Source organism: Carassius auratus, chromosome 14 (genome assembly GCF_003368295.1).
Source record: "Carassius auratus strain Wakin chromosome 14, ASM336829v1, whole genome shotgun sequence".
Lineage (NCBI taxonomy): Eukaryota > Metazoa > Chordata > Actinopteri > Cypriniformes > Cyprinidae > Carassius > Carassius auratus.
Genome location: NC_039256.1, coordinates 6,420,053 through 6,446,299, shown reverse-complemented (window position 1 = coordinate 6,446,299; position 26,247 = coordinate 6,420,053). Strand labels below are relative to the sequence as shown.

At 37.6% G+C, this 26,247-nt stretch overlaps 1 long non-coding RNA gene across 3 annotated transcripts; it reads left to right on the top strand.

The window, feature by feature from the left end:
* The first annotated feature begins 497 nt into the window (after positions 1 to 497).
* On the top strand, positions 498 to 11,665 carry LOC113113478 (uncharacterized). 3 transcript variants are annotated; one of them, XR_003293596.1, is made up of 5 exons: positions 498 to 1,730; positions 1,826 to 1,925; positions 3,309 to 3,367; positions 4,244 to 6,001; positions 11,332 to 11,665. It is a non-coding gene; the product is annotated as an uncharacterized LOC113113478 (long non-coding RNA). The 3 variants fall into 3 exon arrangements; XR_003293597.1 differs by having other exon boundaries at positions 498 to 1,925; positions 4,244 to 5,664; XR_003293595.1 differs by having other exon boundaries at positions 498 to 1,925.
* The last annotated feature ends 14,582 nt before the right edge of the window (positions 11,666 to 26,247 follow it).

The window sequence follows — 26,247 nt, the reverse complement described above, 5'->3', positions numbered from 1 at the left end:
ACAAGCAAAGGCAAGTTTTCTTTTTCTTCTTCTTATTTTTTTTCTCTCCATGCACTGGTAAATTTTGTGGTTTTGGGCTATATGGCTTTTCATAACGTGTTGTTTCAGTGGAAACTAGTTAAAAGAGAATATATATTACACACATACTTTAAGGTGTTTATTTTATTGCACTTTATCTATTTGTGTCTGTAGATTTCAAAACCTATAAGTATATGCATCATTAAAGGCCATTTTCTTAAAATGAGCTCCAAACAGTGTAACTTTACTATCACTCAGATACTATTATAGGTTTTATTAATATTTTGAATAATTATATATATATATATATATATATATATATATATATATATATATATATATATATATATATATATATATATATATATATATATATATATTTAATTTTTTTTTTTTCATTATAATTTTAATTACAATTTTAGTAATTTTGTTGTGTTTGGCGTGTCATTTTTTGTAGTTATATAATGTAGTTATATATTTTTTTTTTATAATTTTTATTTCAGTTTTATGTAGCTATAAAAACCCTGTTTTTAAGAGCCACAAATCTTCACTTACATCCATCAAACTTCACAGGTTTATTCACATCTATATGCTGAAAGTTTTTGCAGAGGGGTTAAATTACTTGCCCGATTTTATAGATTTTATTCCTAAAAGCATTATCAAAATTAGTTGATTTTCTTGTTGTTGACAGAATTTTATGTTTTAGGGTGATATATTAAAAATATCAGAAATGACCTCAATAAAAACCTTTAAAAAGACTCAAATATATCAACAACTATAAAAAAATATTTTCAGACTGGCGCTATCCAATTTTCAGTTTTCTATTCTGGAAATATATACAACTTAATAAAAACAGTTGTTAATGTAACCAATAATTTTGTGTGTGATGGTGAGTTGTTTTAGAACACAAACCTACATGACAAAAAAATCATGTGCAATTGGCATCAAAAAATGAGCTTCAACAGAAGGATCCAAGATGGACAAATCCACTCATAATTACAGCACTTGATCTTATAGGCTGAAAGGAGAGGATTTAGTAATGATCTGGCAACACGGCGGACCGACGGCAGCATGCTTAATTCACTCATTCGCTCCCTACTACCACGGTGTTCAATCCAAACCCCACTCCTCAAGCTTGGCTTAGTGTTGCCATGGAAATCCTGACTGTTTGCTTTCCAAACACATTCAGACAAGAAAGTACATGATCTCGCCAGTCTTAGCCCAGCGGAGCTGAACTACACAGTCGACAAGGACACGGGAACGTCCTTATCAATCCGCCAGCCAATCTCAAACGCACACACAAACAGATATTAATGGATTTGCATAGATGTCAATCTGATGGCTTGGGTTTCTGAAGACAGGCGGCCAGCAGGGTTTATGAAAATGAGCTGTTCCTGCAGTTGCCAGGAAAATGAACTGGGGCACAGAACAGTGCAGGCAGTGATCACATGTGGGTTAGATGGTAGTTGGGAGCCGTTATGACAAGGCATGGAGGAAGGTGCCTCTGAGTTACTCATTACATTCTTTCTGTCCCATCATTGCTGCCTTCCTCATTACCAGGCTAATTTCTCCAGGCTCTCTGTGCCACTGCCGTCACACAATGGAGCCTTTGTGTGTGAAAACACGTGTGTGTGTGTGTGTGTGTGTGTGTGTAAGATGGCTGAGCTCTCGTTCAACTGAAATGCAACTGTGGTTCAACCTGACCCCAGCAGGTATTCCTTTTAGCCATCTGTAATGCTTTAAGTTCTCACTGTCGCCCTCGAAACTTGTGCAAAACGGTCACCCAAGTGTGTTTCTCTTTCTTTAGTGGGAACTTGTTTGTGGTGAGGTCACCTACCAGCCAAAATGGTTACAGCTAATTGTCCAGCTGAGCAGATTCTTTCCCCGGGCTGCAGCAGAACACAGAGGTAAGGACACGAGTGAATGGAGTGAATGGCAGATCGCTTATCTTTCACACCACTTTACTTCCCCATTGCTGCAATAAATCAGGAACGGCGGCCAAAGACACGCCCCCTTTTTCAGGTTTCAAGCGTTTCTGCCGTTTCCCAGTGCAAGAGCTTCTGAGAACAGTAACGTTTATCTCGATAACATCACTTCATCAGCATAACTATTCTCAAAAGTAATTTCATGTTAAATTTGAGCAGATATATTTGCTCAATAAAGAGGCCGTAGGAAAACAGAGCAGTATTTGTTGGAAAGATTCCAGGTGTGATATAATCATGCTCATTTGTTTAAAGTTTTACCAACCGTTGGACTATAAACTGAAGTGATGCTAATTAAAGACCAACCGACATGACACCAGTATCACAGTTCATCCTTTTATTCTCAGCTACATGTTATTTATTAAGTGGTTGAATCGTGAAACCTGTCAAGAGTTGTATTTCTCTCTTAAAAAAAAAAAAGAAAGAAAAGAAAAAAAGACATGACATGAAAGGAAAGCAGCATAACTTATTAGGGCCTTTAGAATTTTTTTTTATTATTATATATATTTTTTTTTACATTGTGCTATCTTGATAAATTTTCATGAAAATTAAATTTTCATATATATATATATATATGGTGAGATTTATCAAAGGATTTAAATGTGATTTGAGAATTAATTGCTGTTGTTTTTTCGTTTCTTTTTTTTTTCCATTTACTTTTCTCTCTAGCAGCTTAAACTTGATCTCTTATTTAGTCAACACTGGAGGTTTTACTCAAGGTTATGAATAGAGCTTGTGTCTTTTCTTTCTTTCTTACTTACTTGCTTTTCTTTTAACAGAACTGTTAGGAATTATGTTTCTTTTAATATTTCAGCGTGTATGGGGTTGCAAACATCAGCCTCAACAGAACCTTCTGAGAATGATTTTCCCAACTAAATAGCAGACCAAATGTTTTGTTGCTGTTCTGAAGGGAACAAAAAGTGTTTTGATGAACAGAGTGCTTTCACTCGTAGAAAGGTCTTGTTTATGTTTTGCAAGCAACCTTGAGCAGTGGATTCCTCTGCGTTAATATGAGTGGCTTTTAAATAACAGTAGAGGGAAATACTGTTGTGGACAGCAAAGCAAGTGAGGAAAGAAAGAATGGCTAAATTTATTCAGTTATGAAGAGTGAATGGCCAGTTTGCATTGAAACATTGGAACATTTTTTTTTTTTTTTTGCTCAAGGTTTGTACCAAATGTGGAGTATGTTTTGAGTGATTATTGGGACAGCATGTTTAGCCTTGTACTTCAGAGGAGGTTTTGTCCAGTCAGGTTGTGGTTTAGCTGACACCTGACTCTTGGTTTGTGTGTGTGTGTGTTTGCTGGCAGGCTCAAGTCCATTTTCCTGTCTGTTGGAGCTAAATAGGACTCAACAACTGACTGAACAGGTGTTGTATCTTACACCAGACAGATCCACACACACCCACACACATTATGCAATACAAATTGAAATACTGAAATATTCAACATATGTTAATAAATCCAAAAATTCTAAAAGGATGCGAAAGCACCATAAATTATCATAAAAGTAGTTAAAATGACAAATTGAAAGTTGCTATTCAATGAAATTGTTGACATATACCTGACTTCTGAATGCATGAAACGAGTAACAATGATGGATTCATGAATGACTCATTCTTGTTCATCTGACCGTTTACAATGAATCAGTTACAATTTACATCACAAAACTGCAGGATTTGTTCACAAATGAAACTGAGTCAGTGATCCGTTTGCAGCAGTTAAAGTAATATCAGTGAATAACTACTTATATCTTTGTCTGTTCCTCAAACAAAGCTATCAGACGACCTCAGAGGATATACATAATAGCACATGTGTGGTATGGTTCACTTTTATGGTGTTTTTGTGTCCTTTTTAAAGCTTATAAGCTCCACTACCCATTCATTTCATTACTCCCTGTACTTGCAGATAATATACTGAACCATCAATAACAGCCACTTAAGTGCACTTAAAGAGAATATGCTTTTATGACTGTTAAGTACACATTTAAAATGTAATTATTAACGTTTAAAATTAAATGTTTTATTTTAACGTACATTCTAATGATATAATATACTTTAAAGTCTTATTTTTGGTTGAATATTTTTGTTGTACTGAAAGAAGGAGGTAGACAGAAGTGTTTCTCATGGACTCCAAACTATTATTGTATTCACAATTGCAGTAAGCAGGGCATCAGTGTTGGAGATGGAGGAAGCAGATCACTCCAGAAGTTCAATAATGTTCTAACTTAATGTCTGCCTTTCCAGTGTCTCATCCTTAACTGTCTCAACCATATGGATTTGAGGACAAAGACATTTTACGTTTATGCTAATTACAACAGTCAAGTACAGACAAAGGACTACAAAGATATACCGGTACCATAATAAAGAGACTGTGAATGCCATGGCACAAAAATGAAAAGCCTGATGAGGAAAGGGTGGGCATGTGAGCTTGTTAATGTGTTTGACTCTGTTTGTTCCATCAGAGGAGAATGTGATATTTGAAGGATGAGAGAACCTTTTCGTACCAGAAATGGGAAACTTAGAAGCCATCCTCATTCCACGTATGTACTTTACAAGGAACAGAGAGACAGAAATAAAGAGCGGCAACAAGGAAGTCTGGAAGGGAGACAGAGCGGCAAGTCGGATAGCAAAAAGTGGAGGAAAAAATAAAACATAAGTTAAGGTGGGTGAGGGCCAAACAAAATGCATTGCTGCTGTTCTCATTCTCATACAGTCTCCTGTTTATTAATAAGTAGTACCGCTGTTACTCCCCTGTCGAGTCGATTATAATGGAATGTTAAGTCTGTGTTTTCAGGGGAAACGCCACACCAAAAACTTCCCAGCATCCTTTCTGCTTAGCAAATGGTGACGCATCATACTGCTGACACAAGTCAGCTGATTTCTGTGTCACGGCAGTGGTTTTAGGCGAGTGGCAGTGCTCCGGCTACAGACGTAGAGACTTTTTTTTCTCCCAGACGCACTGCGGCACAGCCAGACGACTAGAGTGGAGGCACAGGAGCTCACAGCTGCAGTCTACTGGCTTGTTTCGGGGAGGCAGAGGAGACGAGCACTACCGCCGCTCTTTTACTTTTTGCTGTTGAAGGGTAATTTTAATCGGGGAAGAGCATTCGAAGAGAGTAGAGCCCCAAAAAATAAGACAAACTCTGAGTCAAACAACTTGGAATTAACGTCGGTCTCATTTATGGACAGAAAATTTGGAGAAGCGAGCACGGATCGTGATTTTTTGGGGTGCTGCTGACGGCATCGTCTACAAGTACCGGACCAGGTTCCCAGGCTGAGACAAGTCACTGATGAAAGCTTGGATTCCAGTGCGTCACCGGTCCGTCCCATCATAAACTCGTCCCACCCGAGACGTCCAGTCCGCTGGGCCTGTCTGCATTCCCATTCGCATTGACTGGCCAAAGTTGCCGCTCCACTCCAGGGTTAAGGTGGCTTTTGGTCCCAGACTTAGTCCTTGTCCAGAGGGCAGGGCAGAGGCGAACAGAAACAGCGACGCGGCAGCTAAGCTGAGCTCAACCAGACAGACGCAGTGACCTAAATCAGCCCCAGTCATGTCTGGACGCAGCCAGAGCGAAGCAGACAGAGAGGAAGACAGAGCGAAAGAGAGAGAGAGAGAGGGAAACAGCGACCCACACATACTGACTTGAACATATACTCACACTATGGTAGGTTTAGATGAATGCAATTACCCTGTAATCAAATGTAGTTTGTTTGCCATCCGTTTGCGTTCAGTTCTTGCTGATGCTGTGGTTAGTTGAGATTAGCTTGTCTGTGGCTGTGCTTCTATCTTTGTGCCATAGGGATGGAGAGAAATTAAGGAGGCTGTAAGGGGAGGGGGAGACAGAGTTGTCTCTCTCTCCCTCTCTCGGTCTTTTTTCGCCACTGCTTTATTTTGTTCCATTTGCTGGTGTTTATATTCACCGTATGTCTGCGCTGAATACTGCACATCGAAACGTAGAGTCGTCGTCCCCCTCACCTCCCCGTTTGCACTTTTGGGTCCAGGTAAGACATTCATTTATTCGTCTTTTGACAGCCAAATATGCGAACCCATTAGTCTGAGTGCGTGAGGGTGGGCGGTTTTGTGGATTATGTTTATTTGTTTTTGGTGAATCCGATGCGCATTAAAACCCAAGATTGAGAACAAGATCACATCCCCCTCCTCCCGAGTGCAGACTCCTTGGGAATATTCTGAATTTACAATTGGGAGATTGTGCAGGCATTGCACATTCATCTCAGACTGAAAGAGTCAATACAATCGCTCGGGAATGTGATCGGGTAGTAGTTTAATCACAGTTTGGTGAGAATGATGAAGCCTTTTTAGAGATAAACAAAGGTAGGCACATCTTTTATGTGTGTTTCTTTAGTGAGTTCAATTGAAAGTGTATCATGTATGCTGTTATTTATTTGCTTCTGGCAACAAATATTACATTACATACACCAACACCTTGATCATTTTCTTGGCACAAATCATCCCAGGAACACAATACTGCTCACAGGGTATAACAATCTAGCCATAAGCGGGAGACTGATATCTCAAACATGTCAACTCGTATTCCTTCAGCTAGCAAATCACTTATTAGTCACCGCTTGGAAAAATACAACTTCACAGTTTCAGTCTCATCCACCTGCTCTTTAAGCCACAGGAAGAGCTCTCACACCACATACCCACTGAAGAATTAAAGATTACATTAAGATGAGTAAAGAGACAACTGACTCCTTGCCAAGCTTCTCTTATATATTATATGTATGTGTACTCTGATCTCTCTGTTTTCCTGCCACTGGCAAAAATGGAGGAAGAAGCTACTATATCATATGAATCGAATTACCTCAGAAATGAAAAAAAAAAAACAAAAAAAAAAAAAACATCTGTATTAACAGCGCATTTGTATCTCTGAGACCTAATGATACATAATTTCCTACATTGTTTCCAAAATGTCATGAAATGCATCCAAACATGAAATTGGGGAGCCAAAAGGAAAGGTTGTAAACACAGACAGTCATGTGATTTTTTTTTTTTTGGTAAATAATGGCACAATTAGGCAAAGTAAATTGACTACCACAAACCGTAGTAAATCATGCTGCGTGATTCATTTAAATAATCTCCTCCCATAAGTTTTGCGTCTGAAAGGGACACTGTTTACACACCTTTTCATCACTAGTCTTTCATTGTGCGTCTTTAGTAAATCCTGACAATAGTTTTTAATATCAAAAGAGGATTTGCGTGCCATTGTGTCAGTGGTGGGGGTCCATGTTGCCACTTGAAGCCTAAAGTAAGTAAAGTTGGTGGCTATAGCATTTCTGTCACTGCGGTCATTTGTGGTGGATGAGTTTAGGTTTCCTTCTAGGTTATTGAATATGAATAATATGAATATATTTCATATATTCATAAAATAATATTCATATTTTTTGAATAATTAATACAGTCTCTCTCTGTGCCAACTTTCACACAGGATTCAGTGGCATCTCATCAGTTACACCTTCAAGGACTGTACCAAGCATCCAGTCTTTCCCCCCAACATCATATTGACCGTATTAGCAACATCAGCACTTTTTCCTTAATTGATCTTAAAGTGCTTGCATCAAAGACTCTTAAATACGAAGTTATACTTGCTTACAATGCAGCATTTAATGCAAGTAAATTATGTCATATCAAGATTACATGCATTCAATCTGTTGCTTTTCTTAGTTTTTCATAGCAGAAAGTGGGTCATGCACCTCAGCTCGTGCCATGCTCAGCTTCATACAACAGTTATTATATCCATTTTGACTTAATATAGTGCATTCTGAACCTTTTTTTTTTTTTGTTCTGAACTGCCTTCAATAATTCTTAAATAACTTCAAATGACTGAGGCTGCAACCCATCCACACGCACACCCCTCCACAGCAAACAGCACACATCTGAATGCACTTGAGGTCCTTAAGACAGAGAATTTACAGGCAAACAAGCTGTAAATAGCTCTACCACTTATCCATAAGTTTACAGTAGGATTCCTCATATTGTGGATTCCTCATGTCAAGAAGAAACAAACTCTTTTCAAACACTTTTAGAGGTTGTTGAGATCCCTTAGTCTGTATACACACTTAATTCACTCAGTGTTCTCGATAAGAGCTTGAAATAAATGTCTTAAGGGGGTCATGATGCAATTTTTTAGTTTTTGGTGTAACAGAATATGTTGACATGTTTTAATGTTCAAAACGCACATTATTTTTCAAATACTGTACATTATAGTAGGTCTTCTATGCCCCGCCTCTCGTTGTTTTCTACAAAGTCCCTCCCTCGGACAAGCGCAGTCTGCTCTGATTGGCCAACTGACCCAGTGCATTGCGATTGGCTGAACACCACAAGCACTCATTGGAAATGTAACTTCCCTTTCCATAATCGCGAGCTTCATCTATCATAATAAATGTAAAAACACTTAATAATGTCCTTAGTTTTACCATCAGTTCAAGCCCGAAAGGGGAACAGAGTGGCGTGACAGACACAGTAACCGCGTTTCCACTGTCGGGCCAGTGCAAGCCAGGGCTTAAAACAGGCGGGGCAGGGCGGGGCGGGGCTAATAGCACAAAGGCCAGAATAGTGCAGCGTTTTCAATGTTGGTCCTGAAGCTTCACTTAAATATGCCCTTTACACGCAACCTCATCATTTCACCAACAAAGAGAAGTTATCAGAAAACTAAGAAATAAGTCACTGGAACTAGAGCGATCACAAAACGAACATGATAAAAGTGGCTGTTTGTTTGCATGCTTTGTTAACTATTTTAATTCAAAAGCATTAATGTTTTAATATAGAATATGTGCTACATTGATCATAATGAATTAATTTATCAGGACTAAAAATTAGTCACACAGAAATACATTTATTTTTATTATTTCTATTTTATTTATTTTTAACGCTTCAGCATTATGAAAATAGCTTGCTTATTAATTTGAGTCTGTTTATGTTTATTTGTAGCCTATAAGTCAAATTTAGAATGAATGATATTTATGATAATATCTCTATTTTTATAAAAGCTCCCAAACAAAAACTATTATTATATTTTTATGATAGACATAGAGCGAAACTCTCTTGACGAGACTTATGCATATATACACGCAACACGCAAAACTTAAATATTCAGTAGCAAATACATAACCTAATAACAAAACATACTTACAGTATCTGATTCAGAAGTGCCAGATTGTCGTAGCAAAGTCAGAATTACCTCCTCTCCTAGATTCATAAAATGGTTTTCCATAAAATGCATTGCTGTTTCTGTTGTAAGTAATCTTAAAGATTCCTACATTACTGACACCACGCCTTCTTTCTTTGCGTGAATGTTTTGGGTGGCATTACTCAAATATTTCCACATAGTGATGTTGACATGGGGGCGTCTTAGAATGAGCCGGTTTAGGGGGCATGGCAGAGTCTTAACTTTGATAAACCATCTCTTTGGTTTGAGACTTTAGTCTTTGCAACTTCAGGGATCTTATCTTTGCGCAATCAGCTTGTAACACTCCACAGAGAAAAGAAAACTTGAAATCGCATCATATGAACCCTTTAACTGAAATTCTGTAGATTCCTCTAAATAAACATCCTTATTTTTGTCATGTTCAATAGCCTGCAGTTGTCATTAACACGATAACATGATAATTTTCTCTAACTGACAGCAGACTGCTCTGCTCTGCTCCATATGTGGGACAGTGACACATGAACTGCAAAATCATGGAGGACACACTGTTGAATTACCATCCTATGTATTTATACGATGCCATCCAAACTGAGGACAAACATTTTCAAATGCAATGTAGCCCCAAAACACACATTTGCCAAATTGTTTGAGGCTGAAATTTTCAGCATGCATGTGATTAGCATATTTAGCACATTGCGTTGTTAATATCAAGCCATGTTTTCATGCTGTTCCAATCAGTTCAGTGTCTTTTGAATGCATAAATAAGCAGGATTATTGCACTGACTAGCTTTGTTATTGTTTCATTACACCCTCACAAGTAAGCAAATGATTAGAATGCACTTCAGGGCACTTGGCTTCATTATGGCTGTGTAATATTCAGCCGAGCTCATGTCCATTTTTAAAGCTGGCATGGGTTGTACTGTGCCTCCGTGTTTTGCTGCGGTCACTGGGCCTGTTATTTCCCCTGAGCTTTTCCTTTTATAACCACCTCAATCTAGCTCACCTCAATATCTGAATCAAAACTGAATTACACAGATACACAGACTGTTTTTATTAAAAATCATGACTTGATTTCAGGTATTTACTGTAGTCATTATGCATGCTAATTACACGGTTCTCCTGAATGCTTAATTCTCATTGGACAGTCGTGGTATTCTGCAGTCAAATGTTTTAGCATAATTGCCCCATAACTATACTTTTGCAAAGCTGTGCTATTTCCTTGTCTCTTGTAGCATTTTTTGCTCATGTATTAAACTAATTTACTTAACACAATATTTAATGTTTGTTTGTTTATTTATTTAAGTAGCTTTGTAATAAGCAGGATAATGTTAAGCAAATGAACAATCAAGCAAACCCCTTCAGATAGTACCCCTCTTCTTGACATTGAGGGTTTATAATGATCCACTAAATGTGCTTTATGATTTACCAGTGTTCATTTAATTTATGTAATACTTATGCTCTATTTTAGTATGTATTAATAGTTGTATTTTTTTTTTTTTTTTTTTTTTTAATTTAAATTTAGGTTTTGTGTGCTTTTATTTCAATTATATTCTTTTTTATATATTTATATAAAAATATTTCTTTCTTTCTTTCTTGATTATTTCTGTTTTTGGAATTTTAGTTAGTTGCCAAAGCAACATTTATAGTTTTTCCAAAAAGAGGCACTTCATTTGACAGCAATTACAGCTGATAACAAATGATAACCTGCACTTAGTATTTAAGCACTGATGGTAACTTGGGGTTTATTTTGGTTTATAATGACCTGCTGATTGTAAACTGTCCCTTACATACCAAAAGCAGATGCAGCAGAAAGTCAAGAAATCGTGTTCTGTTATTGCTGACTATAAACTCCTTCACAGTTGACTCCCAGAAATGTTGTTTATATAAATAGATAAGTCGATACAGCTCAACACAGCATGCCTGCATAAACACGATTCGGTTTTCTCCAGAATAGCTCTCTGCAGAGGCTGCTTGGCATTCCTTCGCAAGCTTTATGGTCCAGTATGAGGCATTAGGGCCTAAGATCTGAGCAGTGGTTCCTATGAGGATCCTTTGGCTATGCTGTGCAATCTGCCGCTCACCACTGACAGCAGTCCATACACACACCAGCATCATTACCCATTCCCACTGAAGCTGAGCTCCGCTCTGTTTGTGTGTTTACAGTAAACGGCTGGATAAAAGGCGGGCTGAAGTGAGTTGGTCAGAAAGGCCTTGCCAAACCCACAGTCTGGTCTGCTGCTTTGCTACCGCTGTGGTGTTTTGATGTGCGCTGCTGTGCAGATGCAGTTTCTGGGCGATCACCAACAAGCTACCGTACAGAAGGAGACTTTAGTAAAGTAAGGAATATCTTTCAAGGTTAGTGTCAAATCCTAAGGGCACCGTGATCCAGCTGTTGCTTTATAGCACATATTCAGATTGCCGGGCCATGTGGCATCTGTCCCTGCTTGCTCCGCCAAAAACAGTTCAACAGAAGAGAGGATGCCCTTGTAAAAAATTTTGTATTGAATGTACATTTGTAGTGTATTTTAAATTGTAAAAGTATATATATATATATATATATATATATATATATATATATATATATATATATATATATATATATATATATAACTTGCAAATAATTTTCCAACAATTAAGCAGCTCTTTACAGCAGATGGAGCTTGTGAATTAATTCTGTTCTGACATTTTATATCAATTTCCATAATAGTATTAATATATATATATATATATATATATATATATATATATATATATATATATATATATATATATATATATATATATATATATATATATATATATATAAATATGGGTACATTATTTCTGTGCTCCATTAATGATGAAAGACTAGAGACACCTCTGATTGTTGAAGTAAGTACTCTTTTTAAAAGTATGCTAAAGTGTAGTTATTTTTCACAAGGGTGTGCATGTTCCAACTTATTCCCTTTAATTGATAAGGACAGTCAAATTCTTCCTTACACTAGAAATCTACTGGACTTCCTCATGTTCGTCCAACTACTATGCTTACCAGTGTTTTATATTTGCAGTCGGATCAGTTTGAATGCCCACGTCTGCAGATGGAAATGCATGAGCCAGCCTTCAGACGACCTCGCACCATATCGTTCAGCTTATACAACAAGTCCATTATGGGTATTATTCAGTAGTCTAGCCTAACAGATACTGGCTGCTCCAACTATATGATGCGCGCTGTGTTATTGTGTTCTGCCAGTCTGCAGCGCACGAATAAACACTTCACCAGACCGATGAAAAGACCCCAAAACCATAAGAACAAAATGTACAAATAGGGACAGAAAGCAAAGGCAATAAATCTGAAAGCCTTGAGAGCTTCCTGAGAACAGACAAGCAATGAAAGGTTATTCAGACACCTGTTCGGTTTGAAAATATGACTTTTCTTTCACACTTTTTTATTTTATTTTATTTTTGCAAGCCTTGCAATACAAGAGGTCGGGATTGTTGCCTATAACCTGCGAAAAAGAGAGAGCGAAGCTGTCATTGAAGTGCAGGGCCTATGAGGGTCTATATCACTGGTTGTTTATGTGTTGATCTGCCCGGAGGTGGTCCACCATCAAACCGAATTCAAAAGAAGTCCCCTCTGCTTGATCTTATCACAAATTGCATGGAGCCCCGTGCTACTGGAGCAGAATGATTGGTGCTGCAGGGCCAAACATCCTCCCTGCTCTCCATCAACGGAGAGTAGGACAAAATGTTTTCTACAACATGAGTTCTGCTTGCACAAGCAACACATAAGTCACCTCTGCATATAAACACATACTGACACAGAAACACACCCCCATGTTGTTCACTTCGAGTAAGATTCTGTATGTAAGTTATACATAGTGAGTTCAATTACTTTCTGAGTGATGCATTACTACATACTGTGTTCAAGAAATTTGCTTATTACTGTTGTTTAAAAATGATACTAAAGGCTACAGCACATGAGATGACAAACTCTGTTGTTCACAATCAAGCATTTTTCTTCTTTATTTCAGTAAGAAAATCCTGCTCCAGTGTGCCACAAGTCATGGAGGAAGACAGGGCTTTGGAAGGAGAAAGAAAACCTTTGTTTTTGTTTTTCTGTCCATGGAGAAGTATGTGAAGGCATTAATTGATAATGTCTCTCCAAGAAACATAAATGTTGTTGGGAAAGCTATTTATTAGCTTGCCAAGGCAGTTCAACTCTATAAGAAAGCAAGCAAAAGGAACATATCTATATCAACTGAAGCTACTTAATTCATTATTCACTCACCCTCGTGTCACTCTGTATTTCTTTTCCTCTTCTGTGTGACTTTTGGGTTTTGAAAATCAGTAGGAACCAAATAGTTTTTGTAACCATTGACTACCATTATATGGTCTAAAAAAACATACATTTATCAAAATAGCTTCTTTTGTGTACATCTAATTATTCAGATAATCAGGTTTTTGATTGAATGTACAATGACAGTAAACATATCAAACATACACTACTGATTAAAGTTTGGGTGTCGCTAAGATAATTAGTAGTAGTAGAAATATCTTATGTCTTTAATATTTTTATTCTCACCAAAGTGAAATTTAATGTTATAAATAGTAATATTTAAACAACACAATTTAAACACATAACACATTGTTTCCGTTTACGCCTTTAAAAATAAAATGTATTCCTGTGCATAGTAATATTTATGCTGTATAAATAGAAATAAGCCATATATGCAATAATTATGCTCCTTAATTTTAAGTGGTTGTATACATTTTAATAAAAATAAATAAAAACTAGAATACAACCTGATTTGTATAACTTAACAGTAGCATTTACCCAAATATTCTATTAAAAAAAGGAGTACACAATGCCACGAATGACTTTTGTGGCATTTTGATAAATTTTTTTTTTTTTTTTTTTTTTTTTTTTGCTGTTCATTCACAAGACTGCTCTACTGTCACTGATAAATTCAGTTAAGTCATTGTCACTGTGGAATACGATATGTGTCTGAACATTCCCTATGCTGGTGTATTTTTCCTTAACACCAATGCCTCTCTTACACTCATAACCCTACGTGCCACATCCTGCAAGAGGATTTTAAAGATTCCGTGCAATTTTCAATAATGTTCCGCGGGTCCAATAACTCCAGGTCCACAGAGGCCACTGAATCACCATTTCAAAGAGAAACTCCTTTCCACAAAGACCTTTCAATTGAAATAGTAATCGAAAAAAAGTTTCTTCTTCCCAGTCTTATGGGCTCAACTCTGATTGACCCCTCTCAATCTGTGCCTCTCTGTTGTAAAGAACAGGCATAAAATAAGTCAGAGTTAATAGAGTTTAAGACTAAAAGCCAAACCGCATTGGAATAGGAAGAAGATGGAAAGAGTCAAGGGAGGGAGAGGGACTGAGGCAGAGAGAGATTGAGCAAAGAGAGAAGAGAGATAGAGAGAGAGATCCCTAAGGGATGGGGATTGGGTCTGGGCTGCCCGAGGACAGTCTTGCCTCTAATTGGCTGAATGCCTCCGCTCGGCATTCCCACAATGCCTTGTGTTTCAGTGACTTTCTCTAAACTCTCAGTGGACTCTTCAAGGTTACCGTCACTCTTCCGTGTTATCGCTGCACTCTAAGCCACTGTAGAAAATCTGTTTTTAGCGTAGCCATGAAGGATTTCTGAGAATAGCTGAATATTCAAAACCAAAATGGGTGATCATTCGCCTCAAGTGACACACATACAGCTTTTTCAACTTTTGTGATATATTTCACTCAGCACCACAATAAAACAGGCATTGGGTGAATATAAAATTGGATTAGAGTGAAACATTGAAGGTGAACAATAACTAGATTTTCTTATGTATATGTTTGGTTTTTACAGCCGTCAGCGTCGTTCTGCGACTGAATTCTATCTGCATTAATCTTGCCGTCTTCCTCACAAACAGACTGTTGTATGTATCAAATAAAGAGGATGTAATGAAAAGCATGCCCTTGAATCCTACAGCCACCGAGGTGTCTTTTCACTTCCATTGCTGCACAGAGAATCTGCCTTTTTGCTTTCCTTCCAGCATCGCCAAAGATAACCGAATAACATCTTGTGTGAATCAAAGTGGAATCAAATAAAGAAATCATCTCTACTTTCATTTTGCCCGAGTCTTTTCTTCTGGAAGCCACAGGTATTAAGCAAGTGAAGACATTTTGTGATATTAAAAAGGAAGCTGAAAGAAAATAGTTGTCGCCGCAATTGCATTAGTGTTGTAGTGAGATATTTGCTGCTGTGTTTGCATATGTAATCTAAAATAGATTGATAAGAAGCAGAGGGGTGCACGGACTAATAAACCATACCCCTTGACCCCAGTCTATGCTTTGATCCCATGGATGAGGGGAAAATATGCATAAATCCCGCTTCATATACAGAACCTCATACGGCAATTGAGATTTTCAGGAAGCTCCATCTATATGATGAGAATAACAGTATTAAAACATTTATGAATGCCTACAGAATGAACAAAGTTTGCATTCCCTGTGCGTTAGCAGTTTTCCATAACAATATTTCGCCAGAAGCCATCTTCCTTTCTCAAATGTGAGCTTTCATTCAGCATTATTATCAATTATGCAGTAGTATTCGCCTTCTGCTGGAAATTCATTAGAAGATCAATTGAAATCACTTATGTCTAGCAGCAAAATCATTATTTATGAGCTAGAAATCCTTAAGAAGCTAAAGAGGAGGAAAAAAACATTTTCAAAGGAGTATTGATTTAACAACTACCTTGGACTTCAGCCAAAAGAGTGTTGTGTTCTACACTTTCAGTGGATTACAGCAGTATGGGCTCATACAGGAACTGTGCACATGGCATTTTAACAGGACCTTGGATGTTTATTGTGAATGTAGGCAATTACTATAAAAGACTTCAAGGCAATCCTTTGTACTGTACTTGTTTTTAAATATAGAGATTATATAATATAGGAATTGCTTTTGGAACAAAATGTGCTTATAACAAACAACATACATATGTAGCTATAATGGCAGCCAACAACATATTTTCATATAATAAAACCAACAACAGTTCTCTTCAAAATGACATAATAGGAGACAATAGGAGACTGTGCTCTCAATGAAGTAATTTTTTTTGTAAATGTACGGAAAAATCATTTAAAGACATAATCAAAATTATTATATTGTGCAATCAAACTTGTAGCAAAATTTGGTAGTTCTGTATGTTGTTTCAGGGTTGGCATCATCTGAGGTCCTCTGAGGGGTTGGCATCATCTCTTCTCAGGTGTTCTGAATCCAGACTGAAGCTTGAGGAACATCCTGGTTACTTTGTGATGTCAATCCCATGGAAAAAAAAAAACAGAGAAACAAAAACATTTAGTAACATGCTTCTTGAATTGTGTTATTTTTACATTAGGTGTTGAAAAGCTTATATAGTATGCTAAGGCACTTTTACCCACTGTGACATGCTATTGAGCTATGGTATCACAGAAGGTCAATGTGTGTTTAATGAACTGTAACTGTTCTGGGAAATAATGGTATGAAAAGTTCAATAGACCTAATAAAGCATACTTGCCAGAAATTGATTTTCAAAAATAAACCTACCCTGAGAAATGCTCACTGGAGTACATGCAGCCTCCATTGTGTGTTATAAATGTAACTATGACTATTTATTTATTTACATAATTTATTTTCATTGGTAAAGCCTGCAGGGATGATTTATAATGCAGGAATACAAATACATTTAGCATATGAATGGTTTTATGAACCACACAAAAATGAATTCTGGGCAGGTCTCGTAAATGAAGCTCAGTGACAGTGACCAGTGGATACTCTGCAGTCAATGGGTGCCGTCAAAATGAGACTAAACAGCTGATAAAAACATCATAGTAATCCACAAAAACACAATTAACATCTTATGTAGCAAAATGTTGGTCTAGAAATAAATATATGTTTGCTTCACCGTTATAAATGTTAACTGAAAAAAAAAAAAAAAAAAAAAAAAAAAAAAAAAAACATCTGCACATGAGAAATCCTTATTAGAAACACTGAGACACATCTCTGTTCTCTGCGCTTGGAGATTTTGAGATTCACTATAACTAACAAGTTATCGAAAAAATAACCAGCAACAACCAGCTAAACACACATCTCTCTCTCTCTCTCTCTCTCTCTCTCTCTCTCTCTCTCTCTCTCTCTCTCTCTCTCTCTCTCTCTCTCTCTCTCTCTCTTAACAGCAGAACTAAACACTGTCTCATTAGTTTACCCGTGAATATACTGACATTTGAAATTCCACTTGTGCATTGGGTTATATATTTAGCCTGGACATTTATATCATACAAATGAAGACGTCATACAGGAGGCGTGCTTTGACATTTGAAAATGAGCAAAATGAAATATCTGCTATGTAGATACACATTGTTATTTATTTTACAGCTTGCCTGAGGATATGCAGTACTTCTTTAATGTCACAGATTAAAGATTAAAAGCAACACTTTAGAAGCAAGAGATTTTCATCATAGTGTGAATCTCAACTAATAGTTGGCTCAAATATAGCCAGATCACCCCATGCATTTCAATATGCGCCATATTAAATATAATATGCAGTCCTCCATGCTAATCTGTTTTCAGCAGATAATATTAGCATTGACCAGTTTCTTTTAACATTCCAGAAGATATTATTACTGACCACAGGCTGATTGGTGGCGGGAGAGAAAGTACTGGTAATTTTTTAAAATATAAAAATAATCAGATTTGTGATTTACTAAATACCAGAGCCTCTTGGGATGTTAATACGCTTATCTGGCGGCAACAACAAACTAGCATTTATACCATCAACACTCTTAGCATTTCACAAAAGGCTGATCAACAGCACTGCCATTTATCTCTCTCAGACCAGTCAACAATGAGCCAAATATAATATAAAAAAATTTAGTCATGTTAAACACAAAACAATATTCACAGCCAAACTGAATGAATGAATATCTTTTTTTTAATAAGATGATATATTTATCTGAATATAAGATTGCTGAAATGTTGAAAAAGCTATTTGCCTACTGGCTAACATTATGCAATAACTTTTCAGGCCTAGATGACTAGATGGTTTTTAAAGTTATTATTATCATTTATCTAATTGCTTTTCCTGAATAATCTTGTTATACTGAAGACTGGATTAATAATGCTGAAAATCATCTAAGGTTACGTATGTAACCCCTGTTCCTCGAAGGAACGAGATGCTGCGTCGAGAACGTTTTGGGGAACGCCTCCAGTGTGATGTCCCTGTGGAGAAACAGGCCTGTAGGAACTCCAGCACTGTACCAATCGGGCAGTTAACTGGGTCGAGCTAGCGGTCCCCGCACCAAGAAGTGAAAAGTTTCCACCTCAAGGCGTACAGTTTCCTCATTGAGGGAGCTCTGGATTTGGAGGATGGTCTCAACAACCTCCGTTGAGAGACCGGAGGCTACAAGTTGTGCCCCCTCAGGGGCCACACCCATAACTTCCACAGCTCCGGGTGGGGGTGGACTATGGTGCCCTCCGCCTGTGAGAGGAGATCCCTCCTGACGGGAATCTCCCAGGGAGAGCCGTCTAGGAAGGAAATCAGGTCCGATAATGGACCATGGCGTCCAGCCCCAGTTAAGCTGGATGAATGTGAACTGCTCTGAGCAAGAGGAATTTGTCCTGGGCCCACACAAGGATCTGGTACTCTAGTTTGTATAAACGGGGTGAGTGCAGACCTCCTTGGTGGATCTACTAAGGGAGTCAGTCTCTCGAGACAGACCGCTGGTGTAATCAGAACACCTAGCTCAGTGCCATGTAATGGCATACCGGCAGAAGACAACTGAACTAACTGTTGTAGAGACCTCCGCGGAAGCAGTGAGCCACTCAACACTGCTACTTTTCTGGGTGGTAACTGGGCGGGAGACTGCTGCGCCCTAGAACTCCAGCAGGGTTAGCAGAACGATCTCCTGATGGCACTGAGGCGAGACGGATGCCGTGTAATGCGGTGTAACCAGTACACCCCAGACGACAGAATTAACAGCGTCGCCGAACAGGCCCGAGGACACAAGCAGGCCAATGAGACATACCCAAATGTCTCATTGCTACCATTGCTGAGACAAATCAGCTGTCCTCTTGACCTCCGTGATATCCTCAGATCTCACGTGCTCTTGCTCATTTAAATCTTTCAGCAGATCGGCTTGGTACGCCTGTAACACGCCATGGTGTGCAGACACACACCAGCCTAACCCGCTGCAGAGTACCCCTTGCCCACCAGCGCTGATGTTGTGCACAGCAGCTTGGAGGGCAGCACCGGAGCCTTTAATGATGATGCCGCGCCGGAAGACAGATAGCTCGCGAGTGTCTGTTTAACCTGGGGCATCGCCTTATAACCGGCTCATTCATTCCCGCTACGTTGCCGTTGTGATCAGAAACGGGGACGAAGAGGCGGGCCGAGAAGGATTTTTCCCACAATTTACACACCTCGGTGGGGGCTTAGTTTGCAGAAAACGCTCATCAGGTTTTCTTTTCTGCGGTTCAGCCTTTTTTTCAGCGGGACAATCGATGTTTAACTTGGCCACTGCACGAGTAACCACCTCCAAAAGCTCCTCATACGGGGGCGAATCCTCAGCGACGTTCTCCACATCAACCCCCTCGGAAGAAAATAGATGAATCGCCGAGCCCACTCCCCAGGGAGAAGTAGCACCGGAGCGAGATTCCGATCCCTGAGAGCGGGCACTCAGAATATTTTGATGCATTTCCTATGCACATATATGCACCTCAATTTTGCCTATATGTGATAAATATGCATATATATGCATACCGATGCAACCGGTTCAATGTTTCATTTTTTATCTGGCTCGGCTCGGTGTTCATCTTCAGTTCTCTCTTCACAGCAGTTCAGTCAGTGTACTGTTTGAGTAAATGAATTACTCCGGGATATTGGTTTGTTTGAACTCAGAGGGAGTGTCAGCCACATTAAATAAGTTAACACGCAAGTCATTTGTGGATTAATGCGTATTGGAGACGCAAACCGTTTAAAACGATTCAATTCAATTTGGTGAACTGTTAAAATAAGGTCCGGTTACATCGAATGATTCGTTCGCAAACCGGATATCACAAACTGCTTTGTTTTGAACTCTCTTTCACAACAGACACGGAAGAGAAGACAATGCTGAATAAAGTCGTAGTTTTTGCTATTTTTGGACCAAAATGTATTTTTGATGTTTCAAAATATTCTAACTGACCTCTGATGTCACATGGACTACTTTGAAGATGTTTTTCTTACCTTTCTGGACATGGGCAGTATACCACACACACAGCTTCAATGGAGGGACTGAGAGCTCTCGGACTAAATCTAAAATATCGTAAACTGTGTTCTGAAGATGAACGGAGGTCTTACGGGTTTGGAACGACATGAGGGTAAGTTATTAATGACATAATTTTTATTTTTGGATGAACAATCCCTTTAAAGTGTGTACAAGTTCCTTATGTGAATGTGTTGGCCCTCTACCTGACCCCAAACAACGTGTAACAATCAGATATGCTGGCCTTGAGTCACAAAGTAATTAGGTAGCAAACTGAATGGTGTTACTATTGGAGACTCTCATGATTTTTAATCATAAAAAAAAACAAAAAAAAAAACACTGGTAACAGCTAACAGGAAGGTACTGCATGGCAGCCAATGCACATCATTTTTCCAGCCAGCTTTATTACTTAATTACACGTCTTCACAGGGTCATTATTACCACGGCAACAGGTATCAGGTGGACTCTGGAGCCCGCTGTCATCTGGAGTGTTAGGGACAGGCATCATGGGGAAACACATACAGAGAGTCTTGCGCCTTCAGAGACGCGTGGCCTCCCTCTATGTGTGTGAGGCAGTCGGGACTAATTGGCACCATTTGTTTCTGGCTGTATGTGAAAGGCTGGGCTTTACTCGTCCTAAAACTCAGCCCTTCTTTCCTACATGCTGCCTTCATCTCCTCACCTGCCAGTAATGCCTCATTAATGCATTGTAGGTGATAATGTGCTATATGGGTAAAAACAAGAGAAAATTAATGTGGGCAGCAGTAGAAGTGATGAATTATGAGATACATTTGTGAATTATCTAAACAATAAGGTACGGGAGCCCAGGGATGTAATATGCTTTGCTTTAACATCTCTTTTTCAGCATCTCAAATTATGATGTAATGTTTGCAAGATTATCCGCTACCGATTAGTTGTTGTGAAACCTATATCTAATATAACATGCATTTATTTTGTTTTAAAACAAATATAATGCACATTAATTGATAGTTTTTAATCCAACCCCCTAGACTCCCCATTTAATTTTAAGAGCTTTAATTCTGATAAAAAACATAAAATAAATAAACGAATAAATAATCTGAAAACAGAAAACAAGTCAGCTAAAACAAATAAATAAATAAATACACAATAAATATAAATGAAATCAAAATCAATTCCATATCTGTTCATTAATTTCGTCTGGAAAAGGTGACTGTTTTGAGTAAATGTAATATCTCAAATTAAACAACAACATAATTTTAATTGACCTTCTGTACTATTAAATTGATTGAAAATCAAATTATAACCCAGAAAAGAAAATCATTATTTCCCCCCCTTTTATTTGTACACAAAATACAGCTATTCTCAATTTCATCCCTGTTTTTATATTAAATATAAATATTAATTTGGATTACAGTTAAACCTTGTGTCTGATTACTTTTATAAAATTCTTAAAACAAATAATGAAAAAACAAACCAAAAAACAAAAGAACAATTAAAATATATATCATCATATTAAAATAAACTGTAATCCATTTGTTTGTTTTGTTTTGTTTGAATCATTTTTTATTATTATATATAAAAGTATTGCTTTAAAAAACAACATACTCCCTTTATGTGTAATTGAACACCTAAAAATGATTTTGTTATATATTAAATAGAACCTGCTTTTATGAAAAGGATAGCAAATTAAATTAAATTAAATTAAATTAAATTAAATTAAATTTAATTAAATTAAATTAAATTCATCCCCGATGGCAACTTTCAGTTTTATAATACCGCATTTGAGTGTTCAAACACATATTAAAGCAGTATGTTTGAAAAGTGCTGCAATTAGGATTCCACCACTGACCATTACAGCCCACCTCTAGCCACCGCCAGGTTTGTTTCAAAAGCCCTCCCATAGACAACATTATCTTTGATTAATTTCTGTTTATCAGCAGGAACGAGCTTGTTAAAGACAGTGAAGATCTCCTGTGCGCTCTGAGATTAAAGGGAGTAAGCGTGTGTCTGGAATAAGAAGACGAACTCATCTCTATTTCCTAAACACGGACACAGATCAAACCAGCTCCATCACACCCGGTTTGATGTTCATTATCAGCCCTTAGTTTAATCATACCACATAGGTGGATACAAGGTTCATCCACAGCATGGGAGAATCCAGATGCACGTTTACACGTGCACAAAGAAACCAGATGCTGAATGCGTACACATGGAGACTTGAACACACACGACTGGCTTTGCTCAAACACACCGGAAATCGATACCAGACCAAATATTGGATAAGCTTCCTAAAAGAAGACTTAAATTTGCACGTGCAGACTTACATTTATTACACACCAGCTTGCAATAAAATAAATAAGGACACCCCTTCGGCTGGATTCCTCCCCCACAAGTAAGATCCTTAGAGATTTGAGTGGGATCCTGCTTTCTGTGTAATAGCTCTTGAAAAGGTTAAAGCTGCTGTATAGTCCAGCAACCTCACTCTGCCTTGGCCTTTGCCATGACCAGCTTTAACATAATGCCGGCAGACACATTTGCTACCTGACTTGAGCAGACAAGTACAAATACAGACATGTGCAGGCCTCACGCAGAGCCATCCAAACAAACCCACAGCAAGGAAAACAGCCAAGGTCACCCATACATGTCAAGATCAGCTTCTACAGGAGCCACAGCAAAGGACATCGAGGGACGTTATATTAAGGATGTCTCCTCTGAGATGGACATGAACATGTAGTACTTCCGTTTTTTTTTTTTTTTTTTTTTTACAAAACAATGGTGCTTGCTTTTCAGAAAATGTTGATCATCTGCCTCACACTCTAAAAATGTCTGTAAAAATGCATCCCAAGTGTGCTGTGTTAATATGATGGGATTTTACATTACATTGACATAGATTTTTTTTTTTTTTTTTTTTTTGCAGGTGTTTTACCCATGTTATGAATTACGTATTGAATTGTGTTGTATTTTAGTGTAAATTTATTCATGAATCTCCATAAATCTAACAGTAATTGTACTGGTAATGTTATGCCAGGACATTATCCATTTTCACAAAAAAAAAAAAAATCTTTCTTACAGTGCATGTTAAATAAATTATAGTATACATTTTGTCTGTCATACATTTTATTGTTTTAACCATTACCAAAAATTTACTTACACGTTTCGTTTTCTGGCAACATTAAATAAGATTGAGATTCATACATATAGTCCAGGGTTACATATATATCATAATGTATATAAATAATGTAATGTGAATGTAAATAACATATCTGAGTATATCTTAAAGAGTAATTTACTCCTGTGAAGGTAAAGCTGATTTTTCAGCATCTTTATTTCAGTCATCGGTGTCACATGATTAATAAATCATTCTAATATGCTGATTTTTTGCTCAAGAAAATTCAAAGCTGAAAACATTTGTGCTGCTTCCTATTTTTGTGGAAAATGTTGTGTTCAACATTTTTTTTTTCCCGATTAATTAATTGCATCCTTGCTGAGTAATAATAATCATTTCTTTTAAAAAGAACTAGACTACTTTTCTTTTCATTGTCGAACTGGCCTATTTTCATGCCAGGTTCATTTTATGTTAGATAATAGCCTATGAAACATATGAATTGCTCTGATGTTCTCACCACCTCCACAACAACAACAATAGTTGTGCTTCTTATAGATGTCATGGGAAAGCAGAGTGTATGGTATTTATAGTCTGAAGTGATCTTTGTGGAACTAGTGGAGCACATATAGCTGAAGGCATGAAGGCCGGGTATCTGACTGCAGGAGGGCGGCAGATGGCGTACAGCTCCCCTGGCACACACACACACACACACACATGATGAGGATGCCTGTTCACACTGATGTGAGGGGACAATCCAATCACACCTGCTGGCACTGCGCCCACCCCATACACACCGCACAGAGACTCCAGGGACGGCCGGCACGTGCATCACATAGCATTTCAAGGAAAGTTACTGTTAGCCACTTGTGGGGTTCCAACGTCAATGCTAAGGCTAATGTTAGCATACAAGGCTGATGATTAGTGCCATTAGTTCTTTCAGATTTATTATCTGTAATCACTGGTGAAACGGTGCCACACACAGCAAAAGAAGGTGCCTGAAGTTACAGATATCTGAAGTGACTACTTTTTTGTAAATAAATAACATCTAATATTAAATAGTAACAGTTATAATAATGATGATGATTATAATTATTACAGACATTTTACACAAAACTACCTAAAATGTAAGCTACAGATAAAAGCAATAAACTAATAAAGAGTGTTATCGATAAAACTAAACTAAACTAAACCAAAAAATAAGTGGGCAAACTAACATGTATCAAAATGTAAAACAAAAGACAATGAAATTGTACAGGATATTCTTAAACATTACAGAAAAATACCAAACAATTACATAGCAGATAAATAGGCCTGACCTTGACATGTTCCAACACTGAGAGAGTAAGAGACAGAGAAAGATACTTTTTTTTATTCAATTTTATTCAACATTTTTTTAAGAAATAGCCAGACTAGTCAAAGCTCATCTTTTCTATAAATAATAATACAGTTATACAAACAAAAGTAAACAACAGTTGTAATTTCATGGAACAAAAGTAAGGCCCAATAATCCAACAAGCTTTTTCTCGATGAAATAATACTCTTTTTGCAGTTACACTAACAACATACTTCAAAACAATTAGCATAATTTAAAGCCATATGGTTTATTATCTCCTGGGTCAGCATATGGAGAACAAAACTGGGGAAGCTTCAACACAAATTTAAACAAAAACAGCTCCTCTCTCCCCGTCTGTCTGCCAAACTCAAGCTGGTACCGGGATAACGCTTCTGCGGTACACATGACGCAATTATCAACAGCACTGATAAAACACTGAATCATTTCATGCCCTATTATAGACTGCAATCTATGTATGTGTGTGTGTGTGTGTGTGTGTGTGTGTGTGTGTGTGTGTGTGTGTGTCTCCTGCTAAGCATTCAGTGATACAGCCAGACTGATATTAATCTGAAACTGTCACTCTGACAGACACAAGTAACAATTTTCCACAATTCATTACACCAGCAGTGAGCCCATATATGTCATATATGTCAACTCAATGAGAGGCTGCGTCTCTGTGAATCACACACACACAATGAACTATGGTAAAGACAGAAGGAGGGCTCTGAAGTATATAGGTATCCAGAGGTAAATTAACTCCAGTCCTGTCACAGTGTGAGACAGCACAGCACCAGGGGGACAGCAGGGCACCATAATGCTGGAAAAATTGCCCCATGGCCATGGAAACATTGTTTTGAATCATGCTTGAGAGGGATATACAGATGGGTGGAAAAAATGGAATGATAAAGGAGGAACACACACACACACACACACACACACACACTTTATTTGTGTGTGCGTGTGTGTGTGTGTGTGTGTGTGTGTGTGTGCTTTAAACCTGTCCTTTTTGTTTACTTACGAGATATAAACACAGAATTGTGAGATATAAACTTGCAATTCTGAGTGAAAAAAAAAGGCAAAAGGAAGGACTGAAACTAAGAATTGTGCCTGTTTCCCATAGTGAACTAAGATTTTATGGAAACAAGATTCCATAAAGATCCAATAATGTAATAATGAAAATGACAGTTAAGTACTTCACATTAGACTATTCTATATTTTGTAAAATGTACTCTTGTGCAATTCAAGTGAATTGAAGTGGCCTTTTAATTATTATTATTTAATTTTATTTTTCTGAATAAAATGCAAATGCACACTCAATACAATTAAGTGCATTTCTTAATCACAAGGGATAATTCATTGCCATCACACTCTGTTTAGGAAAGTGTTTAGGAGTTT